The 14,730-nt window shown below is 37.3% G+C and overlaps 1 protein-coding gene across 2 annotated transcripts in view; it reads left to right on the top strand.

Annotated features, from left to right (window-relative positions):
* The window catches only part of LOC124636415 (interferon regulatory factor 2-binding protein 1), a 69,801-nt gene that overhangs the window by 19,540 nt on the left and 35,531 nt on the right, over window positions 1-14,730 (top strand). Inside the window, exon 1 of one of the 2 annotated variants that reach the window (XM_047172502.1) lies at window positions 11,538-11,711. The exons of the other annotated variant lie outside the window; for it this stretch is intronic. The gene's annotated coding sequence lies outside the window, so the exon portion shown is untranslated. Of the gene's footprint in view, window positions 1-11,537; window positions 11,712-14,730 lie in introns of those variants that run through there. 2 annotated transcript variants of the gene reach the window in all.

Here is a 14,730-nt window from a genome sequence, read left to right as displayed (position 1 = left end):
AAGGCTCAAGGTGCCTACCAACTTTCGGGGATATTTACACTCTAGGTTTGAACATAGAAGAACTGAAGGATAAGATGAATAAGTTGGTTGGCTGACCTACTGTTTCTAATCGGGCTACTGACCCGTTCCAGTATTAGTACAGGGGAGTATTGGGTGCCGGCCTGTATGCAGTATTGCGAAAACAGTCTAAATGTTGGGATTTTCCACGAAAAATCAATTCCAGGCATGTCGGTGATACATGCTCGAATGTTGCTACACTCTCCTAATAAATAATGAAGTTCACTCACCGTGCAGTTGCAATACTACATAGTTTACTAATTTAAGAACACAAAGGCAGGTCGATACTGGCCGTACAAAGTCTTCACAGAATAGTGGAACTACCTTAACTGCAAACACTTCTAGAGATATTAAATGTGTTCATACAAGTCTGCAAGAATGTTGCTCGTATACCTACATCACGATGTTCTGGTGCTTTATTTATAATGTTATAAGTATCTCACGTTTAGTCTATTCAAATGAGTTCAGCCACGGCGTACTTGCAATACTTGAATACTCTACTAAATAGATATAGGCCGATCCCGCTAGACCTGTTGGACTGTTTCTGTGTTCTTCTCGTATTTGATACAGGTATTAGGTATCTGTAAATATTTTCAGCGCTGAGTGTAGTGGGCACACTATCGTCCTTGACAGTGGAGCCACGCTAATGACGTCAATCCGCCGCTATTTTTGTATAACACGCATAAACATTCGTATTTCCTCGTTACATGGATGGTACATGCTTGAGATATATGCTTACTTTACTTTATTTTAGACATAGCTTGGACACGAGTCTTAGTATAAATCGTACAGCTCGTCTTGCGTTAGAAACTTGTAGACTTCGTTCAATAATCAAGTATTCTTTAAACTTGCAGAGCCTTTTTACGCCATTTTCTTCATTATGTAAACTTTTATGTTTCATTACCTTCCCAATTTTTACATTATGTAATCCACAGTAAAAGTGAGCACAGTAGTTCATTCCCAATTATATTTTTCCAAGCAACCATAAATAATCCGCACAAACGCAAACTTTAAAAACTCTCGTGGCTGAAATGTATGTGAAATCGAAGTGTAGTGGAGCCAACATAATGATGTGTGAGAAGTTATAAGCTTTGGTAACGTAATGCAACACACCTGATCGGTGTGCGAGGAACCGGTCGCCGATGGACCGCGGTCCGGTTACTTCGATACGTAAATATAGAATTTGATGAGCACACCACTCTGCCTCGAGCGACTATATCTTGTTGACAGAAATTATACAACAAATCCAGTTCCAGCCGTTCTGACGAACAGCGGAAAAACCCGGTGTGCTAACATCATGTCGAGAGAAAACAAGCGTTGCTTAAGTCCACAGTGATTCACAAAATCTTTAAATATTGCTGTAGTAATTGATGTTTGGATGACATGCTAAATTCTAACATAACGTCCCCACGGACAGAGGAGGAGACAATATTAAAAATAGAAGAAAAAAGTTACATTTATATATAGTATAATTGCAAAATGAAATCTGTCAAATGTCTCTTACAAAGCCCAAGAATATCATCAAGATCATCGAATCATACAATAGCAAGAACAACCTGGATTTAGATTTAGCATTTACATATTATCCGTAAATAATATTTACTATTTCGTTTTATTTAATTCCTGTAACTCAGACCGGAGTTTAGAGAAAGCTTGCAGTCATGGCGTTAGCAGTCGGTTTATTGCCAAGAATCCCCGTGCCATAAATGAATCTAGATGAATACATTGACTTTTCAACAAATCGTTCCTTACTAGAATGTAAAAAGCTCTTACATAATATTTCACAATAATTGTTCCGTATTCTGCATACAGCGACATGTGAAAAACTTAAGGGGAACAGGGTGTGTGTCGGTATTATTCTGACGGTTGCATTTGAAGATCTGTTCAGTACATTTGCAATTTTGCGTCAGTATGCAGCAGCAGCTGTTTCTCCATAAAAGCTTGAGTTAAACGAACGTAGAGCCTCACGCTACAACATTCTTATTGGTAACAGGTATTTTTTGTGTCGCAGAAACTAGTTTCTGTTGACCGGTTTCTATTGGTCTTAGTCTGTCATTCGTAATCAAGGACATTTTGTATTTGTGAGGATTGATAGTATATGTGAAAATTATTTGAGCATGGCGAGCAAGAAGGTGATGCACAATAATCTCCCAGTACCATATTGTTATGTAATTTTAAATCTCGTCTGATTGTACCTAACACTGATACTGATGTAGCACCTAAAATAAGATTATATTTGGAAATAGTTTAGTCCCGCCGGTTCTTCCCCACTTATGAAATGGTGTGCCTTCACCTAAGTGCTAATTTGATTAGTGGTGGCCGCAAGATAAACACTGCGCTTTGTCATTAAAAGGACACGAATCTTTACATAAAAATCTTTCACGCGGTCTTCACGTACTTATGTACTGACAAATGCTGGTCGAGATACACATGTTAACGTGTTAACTGAAAACCCACGATGTCTAAGGATTAAGCAAACATTCAGATTTGAAATAATGCTGCAGTCAACATAATGTTTAAGATAGACATTGATAAGTACACTGGCATCGATGGAAAAATATTAAAAGCAATAGGCGTAAGCATCCACAAAATGCATAATCAACAGCAAAATGGTGAAGCTCCCCACTGTCATAATCTCGATGTTACACCTATTTTTCATAGTTGGCTCACTGCCATCGATGTAGACGTAAAAGCCCCCTACGAGGCGAATTTACGGAAACTTATTGAAACAGTTTTCTTGATAAATCTATGAATGTGACAACGAACGGAATCTTCAAACTAACATTATTGTATAAAGTTCCAACATGAAATGGTAATGAATGATGTAAATGTTGGTATCGGCAATGACGTGATACGGTGGCGGATTCGTAAATGCTGTTGGTGGAAAAAATGAGGCCCATTAAACAAAGTGTACCGGACACAGAGATTTGTTTTTTGCACTCCCAATGACTTAGTAGTGACTATGTTTATGTATAGGGGGTAACGCTTGTCCCTGACTTCTTTCACAGATTTTCTTTAAATTACGCAATACTTTACATTGTTGAGGAAGGGCATATTAACAAACTTGACTAGTTTGCTGTTATTTATTATGAACGACGCATTAATTACAAAGTAGATAGTACGATTATGTCTGCTGCCAATACGTGATCGTCATGCGGTAGACGCTGTAGATTGGTGAAATGTATTGAAGTTCTATGTGCCCGCTGATTATTTGGAAACCTTTTATCATACCAGTAACACAAACACAGTACAATTAAGGATAATACTGAACTTGTAGCAGCATCTCGTTTCTAGAACTACACTGTCGTCATACATGGCTGACTAAAGAATATGCTAACGATAAACATCAAAAATGTATTTAGTGAGGCTAATTTTAGCCAGCCTAATGGTGCAGCGATGAACATAGCTGACGGATTTAGAGTCAACACAACATGCAACAAATAAACACAAATTACCGTATGATATTGTAAACATATTGCACCTTGAAATTATTTCTTCCTTGACGTTATACAAAATAATCTGAAAAATCTAGTTTACTAAAGCAGAAACTGCTTGAACTAGTCAGTAAACATATAAATAACGTATTTATTTTCGATAAAAACCCCGTTTGTGATAAGTTAATAATAGTGGTCAGTGTATTTACATCTTAATGGACGAGGAAAAAAATCCGTTCTGTTTGTATACCGGCTTGTGGTTAACTTTGTTGTTCAATGGTCACCATAAGGTCTAGTGGAATGTTTGGGGTTTTTTCTGTGGTTGCTGGTGTCCGCAATTGACAGGGGCCAAAGTCTGAACAACAAAACATTTGAACATCCAAAGTTCGAATTCTCCGTTGTCATCCAATCTATCGAGATCATGATCAACTTCCATGATCGGTCTATTGCATTATAACAGATAATTAGCGCTCTTATAACTGACCACTCTATCATAATCTGCCTATCTTTCCCCAACTGTGTTGGAGTCGGTTTCGGACTGCCTATCTGACCTCCTCAACCCCAACAAAGCAACCCGAACCCCTTTGGGGAGATTGGTTCTCAGACATTCTGGCTTCAGACTAACGTTAAAGACTGCCAATGATTTTCAAATGGCAGCAGCCAGGAAAGACTAATTTGCCGTGCCTTCCGATCGTCATGACAAATGGTCAATGGTAAAAAAGATTTAATCATTCTGTTAACTGATTTATCAATTTGTCAAATTCGTGATCGATATCTGTTTCTATGAAATCTTTTGGAAGGCGTCCTAAAGTCTAACTTTATGAATGTATCTGCAAGCATTGACGTCATTCCGTTATCTTTAGCGATTATAAACATTGATACTTTCTTATCGTTATTTATTCTGCGTTAATTAATTATAGATATTTGTTTGCACGTAGCATTATCAGTTTTTTTTATCTGTGTTAATTAATGGCGTATTTATGGTGTAAACTATTTATTATCTCGTATTTTTTTTATTTATAGTGCCTGTGAACCCTGTGACCATATGGTTGAACTTATTTTTATCTCCAATTTTAATTTAAATTTAAAACAAGCTGATATTTGCGACGTGTACAGTCGTTGATAAAATTTATTTTGCATCATCCGTCTGTTCACGTAAATACTAATTGTGGGGAGTTGGAACGGAACCAAGAAGTACGTGGAGTGCGCTCGTAACCGTTCATTCATACATAGCATTCATATTATGATCCTTCACGACTGAAGCCAAAGCACTTGTCGTATCCGCTTGTAATTTATTCCACGTCATCATGATTGGGTTACTTTACCTTTTTTGGTTCGGAAACTAAGGGAAAAGAATCGATTATGAACTACAGTGATAACTAGCAGTGCACTCGTTAAGATCAATTATATTGTAAAAATAACTTATTAGTAGGTATGTTATGGTCTCTACATGCGACTCAACGATATCTCAACGATGATATAGTGACGAAATACACTTATAAGGTGCTTCTAAAGTCCTTATGAGTTTTATCGAATAAACAGACCTTCATTAGTATTCACAATTTAGCAGGTACCATCCAGTCTAGCAAGTTTTTATATTTTTAACACGTCTATCATTTAAATAATATAAAGCATGGCTCATAGATATTATTTTTAACTTTAATCTAAGGTTATAACCGATTTGATTGAACGTTGTCTTGTGTCTGTATTGTCAAGGCTGGCCTGCCTAATATTCCGTAATATGCCAAAAAAAACGCACTGTATTTCATATACAGCTCGCCATTTTACGTAACACCTAACATTCCTTGAGATCAATATCTCACCCGCGACGCTATCAGAATATTAATAAAAAATATGCTTAACCTGATATGATAATGTCTGTTACTAATCTTATATGCTAACGATCTGTGGCCTAATGCTCCTAATGCAGTTTCACCAGTTGGCAAATGTCGATTTACGTCAATACTTAAAACTTCAAATCTATTTAATGTTTTATTCCTACTTAGGTATTCAAAAGACTATGTTACATTGTAACAGTGACGCAGAATGCTTATTTATATGAAACGAGACCAAGAAGCCTTTACGTTCGACAACTTTCTACGTTACTCTACATAACAGTGACCTATATAGTACCCACAGTAATGAATCCCTTCAATTTACTACGCCAAACATTGAATGAACCATTTCCATAAAGCCACGAGTTCAGAACATGACGTAAATCGTAACGAGTGGGACGAACGTTTTGAACTAACTTTGATGAAATGTCAGACGATTAATTACTTCTGACTTCTGTCAATTTGGATCGCTATACTCCTCAATCTGATTATAATTTGTAAGTTGCTTGATTGAAAGTTTCAGCAAGACAAACTTGTGTATCAATATGCCATTATCCATGCGTTGAAACGATGATATAGCGTCTATGACGTGTTCCTGTCAATAAACAAACGGAACAGTACTACCTATGTATGTGAACATTATTATGTAGGTATAGTATGGAGGTGTGAAAATAGAAAACACGATATTCTATGGCTATAGTGAGTATGCAAGTCACCATGCTGTGTACATAGGTGTACTGCGCAGTAGATACTATAAATATTACATAACGAACGTAACACTTCTAGAACTATGTAGGTATTGTGTCAGTTATCATGTTTATGTGATTGTTATGTAATTGGTAAAATGCATGTAACTACTGAATGTCTACCTGGATGAATAGTATTTAGAACGCAGTTAGTTTATTTATGTGACTGCAAATTATCTACGTTTCAGATTTTCCATTTGAAGGATGAATAAGTCAATCAGCATTGGTATTGTTTTCAGTTCGTTCTAACCTGTTACTAATATAAAGTTTACTGTTGGCACGCGCATTTTAATTTTGAAATTGAGAAGTCTATCTGACAGCAAATATTTCGACGGTACACAACACTTATCATTGTCTCATTAGTAAAAATGTACGTGCGCGGAAGAACGTGAGTTCCGAACAAAACAACAACACCTACTTTATATTTATGAGTAGTTTATCAAACAAATTAAATATAAGTTTTTATGCACATCACATAGTAATGTCGTAATCGCAGGCAGCGGAATATTCCGCCTCCTGGCGACCCGAGGGTCAGCTATCTGGCGTGACGCATCACCAGGGCTGGTGCACCACATGTTGCTCTGTTTGTTTATGTTCAACTGTTTTTTCTCACTGTCTACAATTTTGCACAAGTGCAAAATGTGTGCATAAAAACACACCATGGTAGGTGTTTTTATAATGTTGAGTTCAGTAAAAAATCTTAAAGGATTCTGTTACCGGTTGTAAACTTTGCTTGAAATCTGTTCTAGTGCTATGTTAATTTTTTTTCTAGGTACCTACGTACAGTTGCAGATATAAATAAGAGAATAGATGAGCATTGGCAGCCCTGCCTATCAGCTGGTAGGTCAACCGTATGAGCACGTAGCAGATTACGCTGGCTGCGTAACGTCGCTCCAACACGTGACTAATAGTGACCACTCGTAGGCTTATAAATAAACTTAGACCCGTGATTAAGCTCTGAGATCATACTCACTCATTTGATTCAACGTTTGCTTTAGCTTTTAGTCTGCATGTACTTGTTTGTGACGTAATTGACACTCCTAATAATATATTTAATGTAGGCGACTTTAATTATTTTTGATTATTGTGTCATCATGACCTCATTGACAGATTAATTCTACTTTGTTTCACACTGTTGTTGGCAAAAAAAACTTATACAATGAACATCCGCTTGATTTTATAAGATGCATTATTTATTAAAATGCATGACAAGAAATTGTTAAAAATTAAAAAAACAAAATATACCTAATTCAGAGAAATGGGGCGCTTAATTTTTCGCATCTGTTTTATTGGTACAGATTGAGGAATAACAGGTTTTCGTGCAGAATGAGGCAGCAACCTAAATAAGTATTGATGGAAGGGCTTCGTAGTAAAAGTTTGAACAGTGTAAGTGTTTGTATCACGCTAGTGGCACGGAGCGCTGGTAGACACGAAATGTCACTATTTTAATGTCAGCAGTCACAGGTCAAACGATGTTCGTGTTCCGTGGAATATGACTGTCGTGGGCCTTTCTTAAATGTGACAATATGATGTCATCATCTAATCCATGACTCATTAATGGCTGGTGATTGACCATAAGTACAAATGACTTACTACAACTGCTCAGTGTTCAATGACCATTGATTCGTAGTGTTTCATCGTCACCGTACGTGTTTATTTCAGGCTTTGTAAAGTCCAATATTATCTCGGGCACAGGGCATATAAGAATTTCTGTACTGCACAATAGATAAGAGTGGTATTCTCCTGTGTTCAACAATAATTATAATAGGCTTTCAGGGCACTTTAAAACAGTGTCATTACGCTTGTAAAACAATGCATAAATATTCGCCTTTATCCTATGATATAGCCCTAATGGCATTGAAGTTCAAACAAAAGCGATGTAAGTATGTGACCAATAGACAGCTTTATGAAGCGACCCGAGTAAGCGACATGGAAACACATGAAATGTCAATGTCGACGCTGTTGTAACTATATCTAGGTAGGAGAATATCTACACTTAACATTGAGCACCCTTCCATCAAATCAGTTTTAAGTTGATGATGTGGAATAATATTGTTAATTAATTACTAAAATTCAAAGTAATATAGCCTTACGTAACATTGGCCACGTAACAAATGAAGTAGTATCAATTTACTCAGCTGTAAATTATATTAAATAGGCCGAGCTAATCAAACACACATGTTATTTGTTTTGACGCAATCCTTTACAATATAAAATAACTCGAGCACTGTATTTTAATATCGTTTAATGTAATGAAGTCACTTGGCTGTTGTGTATTTAGATATTTAGGTTGATTGGAATATTTCAGTTTTATTAATGTCAGTGGTGTTTGTCGTAGAATATGTTTTGTTTACTTCTTTATGCCCCTGTTCTAATAATAATTTGTCCTCCATTACCTGCAGCAGCAGACTCAAATAACCTCTTATTTACCTCTATATTAAAAAAGGATAGAATATCCGTAGCACATATTATCTTGCAGCAGATTGTTTCAGAAAGCATCTCTTAGACATAAATCAGCAAAAACAATGGAATCATTGTGTAACACACCGCCTCCAAGTTTATTGTCGTGCATTAGCCCAAATGCATGTCCGGTTAGACAAATGCCACCGTTAAGAAAAAACGCTACCAGCTTGAATAAATAATCATTTTATTCAAGCTGGGTAACTTGATTAAAAGCGCAGCTACTTTTGACACCAGGCTTACTCAGCGCAAAGTCTTTGGAAAACGAAAACTGTTCAACTGTCTCCAGCAAAATCTGCTATTTAAATTATGTTAACAACACTAATTTCATTTTTTAGCCCCCTTGGTAGCTAATAATCTGTTTGATGGTATCTTCGATGAAGGAAATGCAGACGGTAATCTCTGGAAGGAATTCGTATCTTGTGCTCCTGAAGCAGTAATTGTTGAAGAGCCTGATGAAGCGTGAGCCATCAATCTGGATCACAAAAACAGCGGAGTTAGGTGCGTGCGCGGCGCTTTCTAACACCTCGCGTGATGCACGCCTGCCGTGCACTCCACTAATTTGTGTTAGGGTTCGCGCTAGCTGCTGATTTGCGGTGAAAAGTTTCTTGCATGCTCCAAGATTGATGGGGCTTGATTAGCTACTAATATTCCGTCGATTAACAGATAATAACTGAGCACAGATAACGATAGCATTAACAGCTTTTGGGGTTGCAGGTGTCCTTTCAGACGCGCACTTTGTACCATTACAAATAAATTATTTGTTATTTAAGATAACCGACTTAGTTTCGATACAAAAATTAGGAACTATCAGGAAATTCTTGTAGAGCGAGACTAAAACCAAATATACGGAGAGCAGTTTAATTATGTTAAAACCCATAATTTTTCCGATAGAACTGAATTGCTGTAAATTATAGTGTGTAGGTAAGAAATACACGTTCGAAGCAACACGAACACGGTTATCCTCATTTTGCGTGCTCCGTACACACTTCAGTTAGGCAAATGGTGTTAGCGCACGATAAGGGGCTTATCCCTTCACTGATGGTTGCTAGCACCACTGTTGTTCCACGCAACTTGTTAATAGCATTAATAGTCGAATGTAATTTGTTTCAAATTATGAGTTTTTCCACAAAAATACTTTTGGTTTAGTGCCCTCCTTCGTTTGGTTTGCTACTACAACGTTTTAATAAAAAACCTACTTTGATAAAACCATTATAACGACCGTGTCACGGACATTACTGATAAAACAATCCGACAAGCTTCGTTCTACCCTCATCGACAACTTTAAACATTTTTAAAGCATACGTTCGTCCATAAATACCATTAGGTTTGCGTTATCGGAACAATCCTGTTCTTTATTCTACCGTGGAGGATAGAAATGTGTCTGTGACGTGCGTCACGCTAGCTGCTAGCCACGGATACCGCTCGCGTGATCGCCGGCGTAGGCTGGGCACGCAACACGCGATCCGCTACTGTATTGCAGTGGGCGAGGGACGCGCCTCACTCATCGGGAATGCCACCTTTAACGGCTTTATGGCGGGATATAGCTTTATAATTGTAGTTTGAGACACCTGGAACTACGATTGTTTAAGGTTTAAATGGCAATGAAAAATTGTTGTACTTCTTTATACCATTCTGATGTCCTTGCAATGTCGTGTGATTGTGGCATGCATGATGGAACCTCAAGCTTATTACACAACAGAACAGCGCGGAAGTTAAACACTTGAAGGTTTCTCTGACAGATATCATCTACAATGCGTTTAGATTTTAGATAAGCTTTGCAAAAACGAAACTTGAAAAGAATCCGCTTTGTATGCTCTATTGAACAAAGGCAGGAGGCAGAGCACAAACAGAATTAATTAAACTACTGGAACTGATTAGGCGTGAACTAAACGATGTGACCAGTGTCACAAAAACGTGGTCGCTTTAATACCACGGGTAATGCTTATTCAGTGGTTGCTAGCCCGTAAGCTATTTCAAGACCTGCATAATGTATTAGTGCTAGCTGTTTGTGTGGTCTTGTAGCACAGCACAGGCAATGATTGAGGTTCATATACTGAGTTCTTCTAACTAAAGGTATACAATGTAGTAAATGTGAACCATTAAATAACATATAACTGTACACAAATAGAAACTATAGAAACTGGGAATGGTGCTACGTTATTTAATTAAATTAAAATCAAGTTGTTTAGTGGCTTAAGAAAACATTGCCTTGTTTGTAAACCTGACATAATTTCTCCGTAACCCTTTGAATTTAATACAATGCCGTGGCAACAATTATCAGCAAGAAAAGGTCCAAGAATGTATTTCAGTTACTTTTCATTCGCTTTCTACTCCTGCGCAGTAAATGTTATCAGAAGAATAATATCAACAGTACCCTAAGAGAGTTCGGGCGAACTGTTACCGTACGGTACATTACCGTTAGCACTTTTTGCTTTTACTCCAAGACCACCTAAGTTTTTAACACCTTCGGTGGAGCAACGGCTGTAATTTTTACAACCGCATTTACTTTTTTACTGACGTCATTCCCAAGCTTCACTTCAACAATGGATGCTACTCCATTGTTGGATTACGTTTTGTATTTTTCTTACCCTTTTTTCGAAACTTCATGGTCGGTGAGTACTTTTCTTCCAGCTACAATGAGCCGGCTTGCTTATCTGTGGTTTTTGCCACAATGACGTGAACGAAAAATTTTTTACTTAAAAGAGAATTCCTTTCTTTTATGGTTCTTTAAAACATTTACTGCTTTTCCACGTAATTTGAAGGTGCATCACCTCCTAGGAGCCTGTCGAGCCAAGCTGATTTAACGCTACATTTAGTTACCATAACATATTTATATAAAAGCACAAAACGTTTTAAACTAACAACACTTAAACGGAAAATCTTGAGTCAAATTGAGAACGATAAAATTCCTCGGTATTATTATTCCGTTGCAGTCGGCAAATTATGCATGCTGGTATCGTGCTGTATGTCAAACAATACCATGAGTAATAATACGCGTCTCTTTGTTGCAGGTAAGACGGAGGAAACCCTTTGTTTCTGCGATTCTTTGCCTCCTTTCATTGCACCCTTCCTACTGCTCCCCTCCGGTCTATTTGCTTTTTTTTCACCCACTCCACCAGAGATTTCACTCTACAACCATGCTCTGCAGATGCAACGAAAAAAAATTTAAAAGAAAGGTAATAATGCAAAGATCTAAATTATATACAAAGCCAGTAACAATTTAGTACACATTTATACTGTACATTGCGATATTTTTCTCCTAAACACCTGTGAGGTAATTGTTTATGTGAACGTTTCCGATCATTTATCTCAGTCCAGATTGAAAAGCATATGCAATGCCAATGAAAACAGGACACGCTATCATTAAAATTGCCATCGCCATATGTTTGTGATTTAAACTGTATACTCTCTATGATAACTCGGTATCTTTTAAAGTTACAAAGTAACCTAAAACATTCATTGTCAATTTTCACAACTTAGGAAACTTGAAGAAACATCAATTGTGAAAACACGATTAGAAAATAATAACTCATGTTTTACCAATGAACCGATCCGATTTACTTTTTTAATATTTATCATGAATTTAAAAACATAAGAAATCCTTAACTTGTTCGTCGTCGTGACGAACAGCCAACTCAAACTTTTGAATGGTTCCTGTTAAGAAAAGTTGAAACTCTGGTAGTATAAAACTTTTCCTTAACATAAACAGTGAAAATGGGTTTCTAACAGTCTTCAAACTTTTACTCCAGCGGGAGACCTTAAAAATGTACTGAAATTATAAACATTCCTTTAATTTATACATGGTGTCTTTCTCTCGGACACATGTACAATACTAGCCGAATAACATGTTGAATATTGCCAAAAATCCTAAATGAAAATAAGTACAGAACGCTGAAGCGATCGTCTCTTGACTATACAGCAAAACTTTACCCCTTATTCTGTTTATACTTACATATTTTTGTACGTAGAACCTCTAAAACTATGAATATGATTCTAAACCGTGGGTCAATTTTATTTATCAGATATAGGCTTCATGCTTCTGACGGCGGAAAATACAAGTCACCCTGTATACATTAGCAGCGTCACGTTCCCCCCTTGAGTCACGTTTGTTTTCGCTCAGCCAAATAAGATGTGTTTGTGGTCTCCGAAACAGGTCTCCGAAGGTCGACCACTACTTACATGTTCACCCGATCGAATGTTGCCTGAGAACCATTGTCAAGTGTCTATTCATAGCAATCAAATATCATTATTTATTATATTTGCAAATAAAATGTCTTAACTTACAACTAGAATGCTAATCGTTTTATAAGCGAGGTACAAATGAAAACAATTTTTAAGCAGAGGGCTGTATCAGGGTCACGTATTCCACTCGGAGGGGGAACATAAAACTAATTTGAAATCTCAACCTGACCATGATTTACAGGAGCACGATTCCTTTTAAGCGTCGCCGTGGAACCCTCGCGTCGGACCGGTCGTTGCCTTACAAAAACCTCTGTGAATGTATTGCTCTGCCACAACGGTGGGAAGATTCTCACGATTCTTCGGGGAACCGGCTTGGCATGGCCCCCAACCAGATAACCATAACTAGCTCTATATATCTGTCTGCTTTTTTACTAAATATAGGAAAACCTTACACAATGATTATACCAGTAGGTACAACTGTTTTAGTATCAATGTTACATTTCCGGTTCGAAGTATTATGCGATAATAACATTACGTAGGTACCTCAAAACTAGCGAGTCATTCTCCATTTTTAGTAGGAGCGAGCTTACATGTACATAATGACAAGGTAGCTCAATCATCGTGGTGCTACAATCATTGTCATGAACAAGTTCGTGCGAAGTGCCATTTGGTAGAATGAATAGCCATGACTTCATCAGGAATGAGACTAAACAGCTGTCACGACCACAGTAACTACGTGTTATTTCTTGTAACTATAATGACTGTGTCTTAAGAAATTAATGTTTGTTCCACGCAGACTGTAAAATATATCCTATCGTATAATGTAACTGTTGAGCACGATACAAATGTTAATGCGTGAAAATCAGAGCTAAACTGAAATGACGTAAAGCATGTGAATTAGATTGTTGAAATATAACTACTGTCAGTGTGAAAAAAGTCAGCGTTTCGGCGTATAATTGATGTAAGAATTTCCACTTGGCTCACCACACACAATGGTCTGCGGGAACTGTTTAGCATTTAGCGCATTCGCAGGCGCCGCCCGCGCCGCCGCCGCGCGTGAGAAATCCGCGCCAACGACTTATGACTTCATTGCGAACTGTTGCCAACTGGTACAGTTATTTAGTTTTGCACTATAATGAACTCGCCAATCATTTGTTTTGTTAATATTAGATTGTTGTGTCCTAACAGCTGCCACTTCTCAAATATTCTACTTTATATCTCAGCTCTAATGCATTTCAGATAGTAGTTTTGCTACAACTAACTTTATGAAATAGGGCCGGTACTATAAGTGCGGATAGAAATGCAACAAAGTTATTGGAAATAGCATACCTACTATCCAATCCCAATCCTACTCAGCTGTTTACTATTAACTCTATGCAAGTATGATGCACTTTGAAGGATATTACATAAGGACAGTAATGTCGTATCGATGATTTAGTTCCGTGCAAACGGAGCTGTTACACTCCTGTCATAAATTAGAACCGTCGATGATGTCAGCCGATGTTAATTACAAGTGCAACTGCATAAATAATGTGGTTAAGCGCCTCGACTACGTGCTAATTATGTTTCACGTTTTCTTCAATACTTAAGCGGTGTTTGTTTTTTTTTTTCGATATTTCTTTGCGTGGATTGAGGAAAATGTAGCGATGCAGGAGCCTAAACCAGCATGTGCAAGTGATTCATTTAGCATCTTATGACCTGTGGCGTTTATTCGCAGAACCTGCCCGACTCTTTCAATGAATTCATTAAGGATTCATTCCAGAACGAGCAGATACCTTTTAGTGAGCTTTTACAAAACCTAAAACATGAACATTGAATCTTTCATGTATTCAAATAAAGGTAATTATAATCTATGACCGTTATAAAAATAGGGACACCTTGCAGTTTTATTGCGCGTAAATATGTATTATCCTGTCACGGTTGTTTTAACGATCACTCCGACAAAATATACGATTATGTTCGTTGTTAAACAACATTGCGGAGTACCGTTGAACATTCAAGTAGGGCAAGCTA

Source organism: Helicoverpa zea, chromosome 14, assembly GCF_022581195.2.
Source record: "Helicoverpa zea isolate HzStark_Cry1AcR chromosome 14, ilHelZeax1.1, whole genome shotgun sequence".
Taxonomy (NCBI): Eukaryota; Metazoa; Arthropoda; class Insecta; order Lepidoptera; family Noctuidae; genus Helicoverpa; species Helicoverpa zea.
The sequence above is the reverse complement of the archived record's forward strand: the minus strand, read 5'-3'. Positions and strand labels throughout refer to the sequence as shown.